This window comes from Rhineura floridana, chromosome 2 (genome assembly GCF_030035675.1).
Source record: "Rhineura floridana isolate rRhiFlo1 chromosome 2, rRhiFlo1.hap2, whole genome shotgun sequence".
Classification (NCBI taxonomy): domain Eukaryota; kingdom Metazoa; phylum Chordata; class Lepidosauria; order Squamata; family Rhineuridae; genus Rhineura; species Rhineura floridana.
The window spans coordinates 19,782,648-19,797,686 of NC_084481.1; the positions used below are offsets into that span (position 1 = coordinate 19,782,648).

At 42.5% G+C, this 15,039-nt stretch overlaps 1 long non-coding RNA gene across 2 annotated transcripts in view; it reads left to right on the forward strand.

Moving 5' to 3' along the window:
• Positions 1-15,039, forward strand: part of LOC133376263 (uncharacterized) — a 28,703-nt gene that overhangs the window by 3,366 nt on the left and 10,298 nt on the right. Inside the window, exons 2-3 of one of the 2 annotated variants that reach the window (XR_009760437.1) lie at positions 184-440; positions 1,328-1,462. This is a non-coding gene — a long non-coding RNA (uncharacterized LOC133376263). The remainder of the gene's footprint in view (positions 1-183; positions 441-1,327; positions 1,463-15,039) is intronic. The other variant, XR_009760436.1, reaches the window with a different exon arrangement.

The following is a 15,039-nucleotide window of genomic DNA, read 5'->3' on the forward strand; positions in this document are numbered from 1 at the left end:
TAAGCTTACACAAGAGGCTGTGAGTACTTCTGGCTTTTCCCCTTGAGCAGCTGAACTCCCCTAGTTCTTACTGTAACTGCTTCTGAAATCCCACCCAGCTTCAGAAGAAATTCATCACCTGGTGTGAGATTTAGGCCACATTCACACCAGATATTTATTCCACTTTTATTTCCCTTTAAACAGTCATGGCTTCCCCAGAAGAATCCTGGGAAGTGTAGTTTGTGAAGGGTGCTGAGAGAAGACCCATATTCTCCTCACAGAGCTACAGTTTGCCAGAGTGGTTTAACAGTCATCTCCTCTTCCCAGAAAACTCAGAATTATAACTCTACTTTGTTGTTATGTGACTTCAAGTCGATTACGACTTATGGCGACCCTATGAATCAGTGATCTCCAAGAGCATCTGTCATGTGAAACACCCTGCTCACATCTTATAAGTTCAGGTCTGTGGCTTCCTTTATGGAATCAATCCATCTCTTGTTTGGCCTTCCTCTTTTTCTACTCCCTTCTGTTTTCCCCAGCATTATTGTCTTTTCTAGTGAATCATGTCTTCTCATGATGTGTCCAAAGTATGATTACCTCAGTTTCATCATTTTAGCTTCTAGTGATAGTTCTGGTTTAATTTGTTCTAACATCCAATTATTTGTCTTTTTCGCAGTCCATGGTATACGCAAAGCTCTCCTCCAGCACCACATTTCAAATGAGTTGATTTTTCTCTTATCCACCGTTTTCACTGTCCAACTTTCACATCCATGCATAGAGATCGGGAATACCATGGTCTGAATGATCCTGACTTTGGTGTTCAGTGATACATCTTTGCATTTGAGGACCTTTTCTAGTTCTCTCATAGCTGCCCTCCCCAGTCCTAGCCTTCTTCTGATTTCTTGACTATTGTCTCCATTTTGGTTAATGACTGTGCCGAGGTATTCATAATCCTTGACAAGTTCAATGTCCTCATTGTCAACTTTAAAGTTACATAAATCTACTGTTTTTCCATGAACATCTTTTTGTACTTCCCCCAATCTGCTGAAAATATCCCTCCTCTATGTGGATAGTGTTGTTTTACTCCTTTTCCCTCATCTTTAGGTTCTAACCACTGGTCACTGTTGGGGTTTACTTGGCAATCTTCTTTTCACATTAAGTCTCATTGAAGTTAGCACACAAGTTTACTCAAATATAACATGTATAAGATTGGCCTTCATCGGATTATAGAACTAATGGCCACAGGTCCTTCTCTCTCCTTTCCTTCCTGCTGTTATACTTTTAAAACAGATGTTTAGCTTACAAAATGTTTTACAATCTTTGTACTTTTATTATTGCCATTTTATAGATACGAAACTGAGGATCAAAGAGTGTGACTTGTTTACCAAGACCATCCATAGCTGAGCTGAGAGTTGAACCTTGGTTCTGAGCACAACATTCTGTCCACTGGTCTCACTGGCTCTTTCAGGCATCTACCACTTTGGTAAGGGAATGTTGGTTTCCATTTCAGATGGGTAACTATGCTGATTTGTTGTAGTAAAACAACCAAGAGTCCTGTGGCACCTTAAAGGTCGACAAATTTATTATGGCAGAATGTTTACCATTCTAAAAAATGCATGTAGCAGAATTTTATTTTCTTTCAATTACATACTTTTCAATTTTTACTCTCTTCACTTTTAAACTGGGTGTTAAAGGAATAGCTAGACAAGTCCAACTCTTATCACTTTTCACATCGTGTTAATGGAAAACAAGTTCTTATTTCACAAAGTTTAAACAGTAATAATGTAGACTTTATTCATAGATCTGAATGTGATGTTTAAGTGCTACAGCCAGTGTGGTGTAGTGGTTAAGGTGTTGGACTATGACCTGGGTTCGAATCCCCACATAGCCATGAAGCTTACTGGGTGACCTTGGGCCAGTCACTACCTCTCAGCCTCATGAAAACCCTATTCATAGGGTCACCATAAGTCGGAATTGACTTGAAGGCAGTACATTTACATTTTTAATCTCCCCTGTGTTGCTTATTCAAACCCTAATTGCAAATATTTACACATATGTGATGCTTAACCATTTCACTACTCCAGAGTTTAGATGATCAATTAACAAGACAGTATTTAACAATGCAATCTTATGCATGCTTACTTGGAAGTAATCACAATTGTATTTGAATGGGCTTATTCACTTTATTTATTTATTTTATTAAAAATATTTCTATCCTGCCCTTCTACCCTGTAATAGGGCACTCAGGGTGGCTTACAAAAATAAAATTAAACACATAATAAAATTGTAAACAATAAAATCACAAAACATTAAAATACATAAAATACAATTAAAATACTATATATATATATATATATATATATATATATATACATATATATATATACACATATATATATATATACATATATATATATATACATATAGACACACACACACACACACGCACATATATATATATATATATATATATACATAGAGAGAGAGAGTGGTACTAAGGTGGACTACAAGGGTAAAATTTAACGTAGAATGCATAAAATCAGTGTCAGGCTCTACCTTCAGTCCCTCCCAAAGGCACTCCGGAACAAGATGATTTTCAGAAGTCTCTGGAAAACCATCAAGGAGGGAGCAGAGCGGACTTCTTGGGGTAGGGTGTTCCAAAGCTTGGGGGGCACAGATGAAAAAGCTCTCTCTCGCATGCCTGTCAGTTTGACATCTTTCACTCCAGGCGCACAGAGGAGACCAGAGGCAGATGATCTTAAATCCTGGGTAGGTACATATGGGCGTAAGCGGTCCCTCAGGTACATTGGTCTAAGGCCGTTAAGGACTTCAAAGGTCAGAACCAGCACTTTGAATTGGGCCCGGAAGCAAATTGGGAGCTAGGGGTGATACGCTTCCGCGCCATGCTCCAGTTAGCATTCTGGCTGCTGCATTTTGAACCAACTGCAATTTCCGAACCGTTATCAAAGGCAGCCCCACATAGAGTGCATTACAGTAATCAAGCCTCGATGTCACCAATGAATGTTTCACTGTGGCCAAGTCAACTGCCTCCAGGAATGGACACAGCTGGTAGGCCAGTTTGAGTTGGCTAAAAGTACTCCTGGCTACTGCAGCCACCTGATATTCAAGCAGCAGGGCAGGATCCAGGAGGACTCCCAAACTGCGGACCTGCTCCTTCAAGGGGAGTGCAACCCTATCCAAAACAGGTTGCAACCCCGTCCCTGGTGCAGTTTTTCCCTTGACCAGCAGTACTTCCGTCTTGTCTGGATTAAGTTTCAGTTTGTTAGCCCACATTCAGCCCTTCACAGCCTCCAGGCACCGGTTTAGGATGAGCACTCCCTCCCTGCAATCAGGTGGTAGGGAGAGATAGAGCTGAGAGTCATCAGCATGTTGGTGACATTGTACTCCAAATCTCCTGATGACCTCCCAGCGGTTTCATATAAATGGTAAAGAGCATGGGAGACAAAATGGTACCTTGCGGTACCTCACAGGCCAACAGCCAGGGGGTTGAGCAGTAGTCTCCCAGCACCACTTTCTGGGTCCTGTCCATCAGGTAGGACCGGAGCCACCGTAAAACAGTGCCTCCCAATCCCATCCCAGCTAGACGGCCCAGAAGGATACCATGGTCGATCGTACTGAAGGCCACCGAGAGTTCCAGCAGCACCAACAGGGATGCACTCCCCGTGTCTGATGAATGGCGTAGGTCATCAAGCTGGGCGACCAGGGCAGTCTCTGTCCCATGCCCAGGCCTGAAGCCTGACTGAAAAGGGTCTAGGTAATCCGATTCATCCAGGAAAACTTGGAGCTGAGCAGCCGCTACCCTTTCAATCACCTTGCCCAGAAAGGGGAGATTAGAGACTGAGCAGAAGTTGTTAAGATCCACAGGGTCTAATGAAGGCTTTTTTAACAAAAGTCTTATCACAACCTCCTTCAACAATGTTGGCATAGAACCTTCCCTTATGGAGGTGTTAATTAAATATGCCAACCAGTCAGCCACTCCCCCTCTGGCAGATTTGATTAACCAGGATGGGCAAGGGTCAAGGGAACAAGTAGTGGCTCTCGATTCTCCCAGAATCTTGTCCACATCCTCAGGTTTTACAAGCTGAAAAGTATCCATAGAAAAACAGCCAGAGGAAGCTTCGAGGACATCTGGCACACCTGGAAAAGCATCGCTGGACGACTGAGCAGACACAATGATGGTAGAGAAGTGCACTTTCTTCACTGCCATCACCACCACATGATAGGCTCGAAAATGCGCTCTAGCCTGTGTTTGATTGGAAGCGGACTGAGTTTTTCTCCATTGTCACTCTAGCCGTTGTCCCTGCCGTTTCATCAGGCCCAAGGTTTGAGTAAACCAAGGTGTATTATGGACCTTCCCTGGTGGGAGAGAGTGCTTTAGAGCAATAGTGTCCATTGCCCGGGTCACCTCCATATTCCAGAGATTGACCAGGGCTTCGGCCATATCGCCAGCCATGCTGGGAATATCCCCCAGAGCATTCAGGAAACCATATGGATCCATGAGTCTCTGGGGGCAGACCATCTTAATTGGCCCTTCACCCCTGTGAAGGTTACTAGGGGCACAAAGTCTAAACCTTGTCTGGTGGTGATCCGGCTATGACAACGGAGTCACTAAGAACCCCTCCATCAGATCATCATCTTCCTGTCCCGAACAGAACACAAGATCAAGTGTGTGTCCTGCCACATGCCTTGGTCCAGATGATATTAGAGACAGCTCCATGGTTGTCATGGCAGCCATGAAGTCCAGAGCTGGACCTGCAAGTCTAACCTCTGCATGTGTGTTGAAGTCACCCAGGACCATAAGCCTGGGGAACTGCAACACCAATGCCAAGACCATCTCCACCAGCTCAGGGAGGGAGACTGTTGGGCAGGGGTGGACGGTACACCAACAGAATCCCCACTCTGTCTCCCTGACCCAATGCGAGGCGCACACACACTCAAAGCTGGAGATGTTAGGGACAGGGTACCTGACAGGGGAGATAGATTCCCTGCAGACAATTGTGATCCCACCTCCCTGTTTCCTGGATCTAGGCTGCTGGAGTGCCACAAAACCTGGTGGGCAGAGCTGGGAGAGACCTACTCCGCCTTGGTCATTTAGCCAGGCTTCGGTAATACAAGCAAGGTCAGCGCATTCATCCAGGATTAAGTCCTGAATTAAAGTGGTTTTATTAAGTCACTGACCCTGCATTCATCAGCAGGACAGTAAGATCCAGGGAGTTCCCAGCATATAGCTACCAGTGTCCCGAGGGTTGGAAGGAATGCAAGCACGAAGATGTCTTATATCCCTTCCCCTGTAACGACCAGTCTGCCTCCCACCGCTATTACGCCCCCTGCCCAGTATTACCTCAATAGCAGGCCCCCGACTACTACCCCAGCACATGTTAAAAGAAGCCTGACACGGAGGGGGGGGGGAGCCTTGGGTAGAGGTGGCTCTCATGAAGGGGAGCTCTCTTCCCCACCCTCTGGCAGTTGTCCTCTCCCTTGTTAGCCCCAGCTGGCTTCAGCCAGCACCCAGGCCTTGCAGGGGGTAGCAGTTGACACCTGAGGAAGCCTGCAGATGGAGTTTTGCAGGAGGCCACAGCAGCAAGGTGTAGGTTCTGCTGGGTTTCTCTCACCTTCCTCCTTTAATCACTATCATTCACAACAGATCTTCTTTTCATTCTGTTAGGTCTTTATAGTTTACTTAGATCACATCTCGGATTTATTTTGTATAAGAAGAATGTAAGAATTGACTTGTGGGATCAGATAAAGGGGCTATTTAGAGCAACACCATATTTCCAGGAGTGACCAGAAACAGAGGAGGGCGTCCCCAAATATAAATAATGACAGGTAAAGTCACAGGAACCCAATTGACAATGAAATAATATAAAATTTATGATTATTTAAATATTAACAACTTTACAATACAGTACTCCAAAACAGACAGATAATAATTGACAAGATCTCCAGGATTATATCCTTGTTCAGAATCAAACTGGAGAATTATGAATGGATGACAGCCATTAATCTCCTGATTGCCCCCAAATTTTCTTTTAGGAATATGCGATTCCTGTTAATTGTGATTTTTCTACATGCACTTAGTCATTTGAGTTCAGCCTAAAAGGTTGTTACTCCTAGAACTGTATCCAACAGTTTGGAATTATAGCCAAGGAGTGAGAATACTGATATGTAGGACCTGCTACTGTTTGTCAATTATTATCTGATTGCAGTACTTTGTTTCACATATAGTGAGTATAGCTTGGAGAAATTGTATTTTTGTATTTTACTCACATATATTTATATCTTTATGTTTAAATAATAATCATTTTTTAATATCATTCCATTGTCATTTGGGCTCCTGTGACATTGTGTAACAAGGCTAACCAGATGTCTGTGAAAAGCCCACAAACCAGTTAAATAAGACTCCCTTATTCTCTTGTATCTGGTACACTGAGATATACTGCCTTTGAACATGGTGCATCCAATTTAGCTATTATGGCTTATAGCTGTTGAGGCCATCAGGGAAAGAGGAAGCAGGCAGTCGGGCATCCTCCCATCATGCCTGGATATAGCTCCAGCTGAGAGCCCTCTTCCCTCGAGCTACCATCACTGAGTCTACTGGGAGAGCAAGCAGCAGTCTTTCCATTGTGCTTGGATGTAGTTCCTTGATCTGCTGAACTTTGTAACTAAGAACTAGTCCCTGAGTTTGCTTTTTCCACCTCTCTCCCAAACCTTTCCCTTCTGTGTTTTGTCTTTGTAGACTAAGCTTGTAGGCAGGGACTCTTTTACTTCTGATCTTTGTAAGTAGCTCTTTTATGTGAAGAGCAGGGCAAAAATTCTCTTAAACCTAGTCTCCATTCATTCTGTGTAGTGGTGATCATCCCATTGTGTGGCAGGTAATTTCAGAATTACACATTTTAGGATGAAGCACTTATTTTTGTCAGTCCTAAACCTACTCCCAATCTGTGCAATTAGGTGACCCCACATTACACTATTATGAAAGAGAAATGTATGCTCTTGCTATACTTCTGTATAAATGTCTGTTATATCACTCACACCAGCTCCACCCTAGGCATATATGCTTATGTTTATAAAGTGTACTTGGATCACATCTCAATGCTTTCTTTCAATTGCAACCTAAAATAAATAAAACTTGATCCTTGAAGCAGTGTAAGATCTATATGGTTCCCTTCTCTTCTTATCCAGTCTGGCTACATAGTAAGCATTCACACAGCAAGAAGGTATCCATTTACAAAACATAACAGTTACAAAATTTGTCACACAATGACCTAAAAGAGCACCCATGATGTACAGTAGGGCCCCACTCATACAGCGGGTTATATTCCAGACCCCACCGAAAAGCAAAACCCGCTGAAAAGCGGAACGCTGTCAATAAAATGTTGCCTGACGCCCGAAAAACACTGTAGAAGCAGAACAAGCACCGTATGAGTGGGGCCTTACTCTAATTGAAAGCCACCATATTAGTGGAATGCCGAAAAGTGGGGCCCTACTGTACTGTATCATGCCTTAAAACTGCCTCAAGGAAAAGTGGTTACATAAAATCATCCTCACCAATAATAAAACTGCTGGGAAAGTGAAATGTACTTCTGCAAAGATTCAGAATAATACAGCAGTCTGGCATACACAAGCTCCAGTCTGAGGCCAAATGAACATTTATTAATCTGCCCATCCTTTAATTTGCCAGTTCCCAACATTCATGCTGCCATGACCCAGGAAAACAGAAGTGAGCAAGATGTCCCTTACTATGTCTCTGTGTTTGTGGAACGAGGTTCTTTTTATATTCTGTGCACTGTTAGTGGGGCATAGATTTTATGTCTGCACAGAGAGACATACTTTGCACCATCCTGCAACATGGTTGGCAAGTGACAGATAAGCTAACCAAGGTGCCAAGTCCTTAAGTGCTACTTCATCATCCCCAAGCTCCCAGCAGACACTGGAAGCAGACTTCTTAGGCAGTGCAACCAAGAAGAAAATTATCTTTACAAAATAAATAAATCTGGAGTCTGGAAAGAGTTGGGAGAGAGCCATCCCTCCTTAGTCTCTCTCATGGTTATGGCCTTGGGTAAGCTGGGATTTAACATTAACAGGAACATTGATTGACACTTTAAATATTCAGGTACATTTTGCTGTTCCACTAGCCAATATCCTTAAAGAAGTGCCTTTTGACATGCCTCAGGGGATGCAGTTTCAAGCCCCACCTTGAAATGTGAAGGCTGGGGGGGGAGAATGGAATAATTGAAAAAACAGACATTCTTCTGTTTGGTTTTTTTTTAGAAAAACGGGGGGTGGAAAAAATTGGGGTCTTTTCCTGAATTTGCTGTTTTTTTCCGGGCCCCTAGCCCCACCTAATAGACAAATGGCTCTTTCCAGATAATACATTGTCCAATCTCTTGATCTTAAGTCTATGAGGTCATTAATATGTAGTGAACTGGGATTATATTGTTCATAATCTTCTTAAACATTATTTTCTTCCAAAAACATCAACTGAAACACACACAGTCACAAGAGAGATTTATGGTCAGGGTTTCAGATATGAGTTTAGTAGTCTTAACGGAAAGCACAAATGATTTTTCACAGAAGATGTGTGTTAAATTAGTAACACCTGTTTTGCAGGTGTGAGACTCTTCTGCATATGAATGATGGACCCCACTGCTCCATCCACAGACCATCAACTCCAGAACAAGCCAAATGCCTGTGTGCTCCCTCCCCACCTTGCTTCCCCTTGAATCTTGATTTCAGGGTTACTACTTAACTTTTTAAAAATGATTCTCTTGTGATATTTGGACCAGGAAACCATGGTTTAATGGCTCCATCCAAACTAGGTGTAAAAACAGGATACTGTGGTTTAGGAAAGCAAGACAGCTTAGTGGAAGCAGGCCGTGGAAGGTGAGGAGAGAGCACATGGCTGCACAACTTGTTCCTGGGCTGATAAATCGTGGTTTCATTATGACTGAACCAGGCTATTATCTATTTATGTTCTCAGCTACTCTGTGTGTCATATTTCTATTTCACAGAACTAACAGGAACTCAAGATTCCGTACTTGAATTTTATATTTGACAAACGAAACACAATTCTATTTTCATATGCAGGCTGGTCTCTTAAGGAGCAGTATTTATAAAAGTAGTACTTTCAAAATATTAACAAAACAGTGCTAAGGTGCTGTTAAGAAGATAAAGACCAGACCTGCATAATTTAGGATCCACCAAGCCAGACAAAGTCTATCATGTACTGGGGCTTGCTTGATGTTTTACTTGACAATCCCTCTGCTTTTTCAGTCTCTGGCAAGAAGCAAAAACAGTTTACCAAGCCCCACTGCCCTGCCATATCCTGCCATAAATGGCTAGCATACTTCATTAGGCTTGGTGGGTCACAACATGTGCAACCTGCATTCAAAAACATAAGATATAACTGTGTTTCAAAAGCTTAAATCATCACTGGGGATCCTGTGGTGCTCCAGATGCTACTGGACTACAGCTCCCATCATCTCTGATCATGGTCCATGCTGGCTGGAGCTGATGGGAGATGGAGGTCCAGCAATAGCGAGGGTACCACAGGTCTCCCAACCCTGGCTTAAATTGCATTCTGTCTCTCAGGAAATATTTATTTCAGGTTTATCCGTACAGATTTATGTTAAGCTGCTCTCATACACATTTTATACATAATGCAATCTAATCTCAGCTGACATGCAATATATTTTAAGGCTCATAAATTTTAAGATATTGAATAAACACTTCTTTAAAAACTTAGGTTTTCGATGGTCATATTTTCTCTATGGCCAACGTTATATGCATACATGGTAAAACTTGCTCTATCCTGAAGTCTCATGGAGAGTAACAATGAATCTGAATACATATAAAATATCCACTGAGGTGAGAACAGTCCTATAATCCAATCTTGATGAGATGAATAAAACTGGAAAAGTATTTCAAATAGTTAAACTGCAATCCTATGCATGTTTACTTGGGAGTAAGACTCATTAAACTAAATGGGCATACACGTTTACTTTAACATGCTTAGGATTGCACTATTGAACAGATGCATAATCCAGAAGAGCTGCATTTAAACAGATGCAAAATAAAGAAACTATCAGTTCATTTTAGAAGCTTAACTGCCATTTTATAGCTGTTATAGCATCACTATATCAGGTGCTCCAGGGCACTGTGGAAAATATTACATGATGGGTGGCTTTTCTGTGGTTGGCTGGGGGAGTACCAGTGGGGCAGCCAAGTTGTCAGGGCTCACCTTGCCAGGGCCCCCCTCAAACCCATAGCCACATCTGTCTAGCTGCACTGGCTGTTGGTCTGCTTTTGGGCTCAGTTTTAAACTCTTATCTTAATCTTTAAGGCCACTTGAAAAATGAGTGAAAAGTAGGGTATAATTAAAAATAAAGGCCTGTGACCAAGATATCTTAAGGATCTGGTTTATCAGTAGCAAGAGAGGCATACATCACTAGCCACAGAGAAATTAAAATAACGTATGTAGAGAGACTATCGGCCTTTCGCTTAGATCAGTCAGCCCAGTTCCAACTGACGTCCATTCTATTTTTAGACTCTTGTGTTTGGCACAAGCTCTCATGTTGTTGTGCTCTGTTGCCAACATGTGAGATCTCTAGATCCCTGTGGCTATCAGTGTTTTGTGAACTGTGATCTGTAAAGTGATCACGATCCTGCTTCTAGGCAGCTGCTTTTATTTTTTGGATGGTTGTTGCTAGTTACAGACATGGACAGCTAAGGCTCTTGGTATCTGTAGAAAGAAATTTCTCCAAAATAAAATAAAGCCATGTTTTTTTTTTTAAAAAAAGTTTTAAAATGAACATCTATAACAGAGCATTGCATGCACACTTAGAGGGACACCAACATTTTTGTTATGCTGTAAGCAGTTTATTTTGCCATGCTTTGTAAAATATCCTTTCAGCTTATGCTTAACTATCCATGCTTCTTTAATTCCTGTTCTAAATATAAATAGCATTGATACAACATATTGCAAGTAATCCAAGTATTTAAGCGTACATTATCTCAGTATTCCTTACAAAAAGGTATACGGTAGGTCACATCATCTTTAAACTGCAGATGCTGGTCTGAGGGTGGACCATTCAGGAGGGGGCTTATTGCAATAAATTAGCAGCTAAAAACCAGTCCCCTAGGACACCTTTCAACATGTTTCCAAAGCAGGGGTGGGGAACTTTTTTCAGCCCAAGGGCTACTTTTCTTTGTGGGACGTGTTCCAGGGGCCACATGCCAGTGATGGGCAGGAACAAAGGCCAAAATGGTCAGGACAGTGGCTGCGACACTTATCTTTGTACACGAGGCTACACTGCATACACTGCAGCCACACAAAACATTTTGACACATGCATAAACACATCTTTCCATCCAACCATCAAAGCAAGCAAGCAGCATTATGAGAGTTCAAGAACACATTCCAGCAGGGGAAAGCACTTGAGAAGCGTGCAGAATAGGTGCTGGTGAAGGGTGGGGCCTGGCGAGAGTCCCAGGGGCCAGGTACAGAGGCCTGGAGGGCCATATTTGCCCACCTAAAGGCCGTTTCTTTTCACTGTGACACGTTTCAAAGTAACAGGAGAGAGAATGAACTTTTAAGTGTTCCACATCACTCAATCCAGTAAACACAGAGCTTTTAGAAAGTTGTAACTTGCTTTGTGGACTACTGCTTGAGTCCCAAGTCATTGCAAGCACGATTTAACCTTGGCCCTAGCTGGTACACAACGTATAGAAGCCAACGCAAATATGTATTTATACCGAAGCCTGGAACATAGAGAGGAAGTTTTGTATGCAGTAGCTATTAAGCACTGTGCCCTTGTTTTGCTCTTTTGAAGGAGTGGCAGATGAAAACAGAAAGCTTGGAGCATGGAGAGGGCGGTGGCAGAGTGTTAAGCAGGGAAGTGCAATAGGTGAAACAAGCTGCTTTTCATGTGCAGCAGTAGATTGGGATGAGGTTGTAAAGTGAGGCAAAATTTCACAAGTATTTCATGACAGTCAGTATGGTGTAGTGACTAGGAAGCTGGACTAGGACCTGAGAGACCAGGGTTTGAATCCCATCAGCCATTAAGCTCACTGGATGTCCTTGGGCTAGACCCATGCTCCAAGCCTAACCTACCTTACAGGGTTGTTGTGATAATAAAATTGGGGTGGAGCAAGCCAGATACACTATCTTGAGATCCTTGGAGGAAAGGTGTGATCAGTGTAATAATAAAAGAAAATAAGTCTTCTTTGCTGGATTTGATTTTGGAGAAACTCATATACAAATCCCAAGGTCACTTGCGTTGCCTTGGGCAGGTCCAGATGTCTGCTGATTCCCAAAAGGGCTGTCATGAATTGATGCAAATACCAGGATATATTATTGTCACTCATCCTAAGCAAGTGAGATGGAAACACAGAACAGAAATCTAAATGAATAACTATGTCCATCAACTTAAGTTTTGAATTGAGCCTGGTGGCTCATGGGCAGCCAGTGCAGTACCCTGATACTAATGATATATCTTGCTTGGCTATTTGAAACAATGGTTGGCTACCAATCCCAGTTGTGTGTAAAAAACCAAAAATTAGCAAAGGTTGAAAGGCCTTTGCTCTTTGAGAAACCTATATACACTCTGGGCACAATTTAGACAAACTTAAGTCCCATCAATCGTGTATGTTCAGCCCATTTACATAAACAGAAGTTAATTTTGGCTGGGTTGTGCCCTGTAGTTTACGTGAAGTAATCCTAATCTACAACCTCGTCAATAAATTGTGTTTTAAAGGCACACCTACAAAATGTTTTTATGCTGACAGGCCTATGCAGTTGTTTAAAATGTTCTTGAGTAGCTAGTCGTCTTAATGATTGTTCTGTGCTTTTAAAGATTTTTTTTGTGCACTGCCCTGATGTCTTGTGACAGGCGGTATAAATGAATAAAGCTTGATGTGATAAATGGGCATTTGCATGGTGTCTCACACATAGTATGGTACAAGTTTGTTTACCATTGGCGGTCATCTTGGGCTTGCCCTTCCTAATGTATGAAACAGCTCTTAGGAAGGTTATATTTCTACCTTACTATTTTGAGACAGAGGGGAGAGTCATAAGCTTTTGTGATGTTTCAAACGGTACTTTACTTGCATGTCCTCCTCTTAACCAGACTAGTAACAGCATTGTCATGATGCAGTTACTGCTCCTCTGTCCAAAGTGTAGTAGTTTCACAAGAAAAGGCCACTGAAGAAGGCTAAAGGCCCATCTAGCCCAGCATCCTGTTCTTACAGTGGCCAACCAGATGCCCATGAGAATCTCACAAGCAGAATCTGAGCACAACTGCACTCTCCCCACTTGCAGCTCCCAGCATTCAGGGGCATTCTGCCTTCAACAATGGCAGTATGCCTCTTCTTTTAAAGCTACCTCTTGTAGGAGTAAATTCCATAGTTTAACTATGCACTGTGTGGAGTACTTTCTTCTTTTCTGACCTGAATCTTACAAAATTCAGCGTCATTGTGATGTCTCAGTTGTTCAACTCAGACATCTTTGGAGATTTTAGTTCAGATTCTGCCATTTCCCAAGCCTTTGCAGTCCTGAGAAATGTGCATGTGGATGTCAATGTAATCATGTGCATAGTAGCACAGAAATCCTTTTAAAGGTAACTGCAGTGTCTATTACAGTAATACCTCAGTTAGGGAATCCTCCAGAAGGAAGCTCCTTTTAAGAAGGAAGCTTTTTAAAGTGAAACTGACTAGCTTTACTTTGCTATGGATAAACTTTCAAGACTGTGCCTTTGCTTTAAACTGGCCAGGCTGTGCGCTTGCTTTGCATTAAAGAGATCTCTTGCTTTCTCCCAAGGCTGGGGAGGGAAGGATCCGATATGATTCAGGAGGAGGTGGGGGGGAGTGGGGGGGCAGGTAGGCACCCTGCAAAGCCCCTGCTGAAGCTGCCCCACTATCTATGAGTGGGTGTAGGAACCTATCATTATTTCCATGTTATTCCTACCTCTGGTACTGAAGTTTCTGTTAAAGTAATGTCTAGGAACACAGCTATGTTGTTAACTGAGATATTACTGTATTCTGCTCTATATTTTCCTTCTAACACCGACTCAGAAGAGGGGGAAATGTCCTTTACATCCCTTATATATTTTTCCTCTCTAGTAAGATGAATTTATAATTCTACATCTAAAGAAGTTTGACATCTTGGATAATATGCCTGCTGTGACAGTTTAGTATAGGGAATTGTTGCCATGGTGCATACTGCAAAATGGGGAAGGTAATCTTTAACTGAAGCAACAGCTGTCAGGCTGCACTACTAAGCTTCTTCTACACCCCAATAAATCAAGTTCCCAAGTGCATGTTGCAGCATACTTTCATAGGACAGACAAGGCATTATAGGCAAACTGAATACTCAGGTTTACAAAAATGTTAACTGCCTCCATGTTTTTGAAAGTTTGGAGACACAGCAAGGTAGTGAGGAATTAGTAGACACATTTGGGAGTTTAAGAGTGAAAAGCAGTGGCTCATGCTCCACCACAAACAGAAAGCAGTTTGAACTTCTTAAAGATAAAGGTACCAGAATTCTTTGCAAGGCAAGGAAGGCAACACAATAGATATGATTCAGGGTTGATTAAGGATCGATGCCTCCTATGTGTAAATGTCATAGGAACATAGGAAGCTGCCTTATACTGAGTCAGACAATTGGTCCAACTAGCTCAGTATTGTCTACTCAGTATTGTCTCAGTGTTCCTCAACCTTGGATCCCCACATGTTGTTGGACTACAGCTTAGCCAATAGCTAAGGATGATGAGAGCTGTAGTCCAACATCTGGGGACCCAAGGTTGAAGAATAATGGTCTATACCAGCCTTTCCCAACTAGTAGGCCACCAGATGTTGGACCACAACTCCCATCAGCCTCAGCCAGCATTGTCAATGGTCAGGAAAGATCGGAATTGTGGTCCAACAACATCTGGTGGCCCACTAGTTGGGAAAGGCTGGTCTATACTGACTGGTAGTGGCTCTCCAGGATTTCAGGCAAGGTTCTCTCCCAGCCCTACCTGGAGATGCCAGGGGCTGAACCCAG